Source organism: Vombatus ursinus, unplaced genomic scaffold (assembly GCF_900497805.2).
Source record: "Vombatus ursinus unplaced genomic scaffold, bare-nosed wombat genome assembly UNPS02014820.1, whole genome shotgun sequence".
Classification (NCBI taxonomy): Eukaryota; Metazoa; Chordata; class Mammalia; order Diprotodontia; family Vombatidae; genus Vombatus; species Vombatus ursinus.
In genome coordinates, this window is record NW_020954598.1 from 3,762,827 (window position 1) to 3,763,193 (window position 367).

General features: G+C 40.1%; 1 protein-coding gene across 1 annotated transcript in view; it reads left to right on the forward strand.

The window, feature by feature from the left end:
• The window catches only part of XYLB (xylulokinase), a 222,373-nt gene that overhangs the window by 37,869 nt on the left and 184,137 nt on the right, over positions 1-367 (forward strand). The window lies entirely within an intron of this gene.

Consider the following 367-nt stretch of genomic DNA (forward strand, 5'->3'; position numbering starts at 1 on the left):
GCCCCTCTTCCATATTTTTCTCTGAGAATTCTAATTTTATCAACACTTCTATTACGTTGGGAAACGGCATGCCTGATTGTTGCACTCATCATTCTCGTGATTTCCCAGACCAAAACATTCTTCCCTGGTCACTACGTCCCTAAATATGTTGTCTTCTCTCAGGATGTGAGCTTTTGAATTTATGACTTAACATAGTTTGATAAATAGCAAGTACTTTAAAATGCTTGCTTACTCTTCCTTCTCTCCTCTCTCTCCCTTCCTTCCCTCCCTTTCCTTATTCTCTCTTTCCCTCTCTCCTTCTCTCTCTATTTCCTTTCCTTTCCTTTCCTTTCCTTTCCTTTCCTTTCCTTTCCTTTCCTTTCCTTTC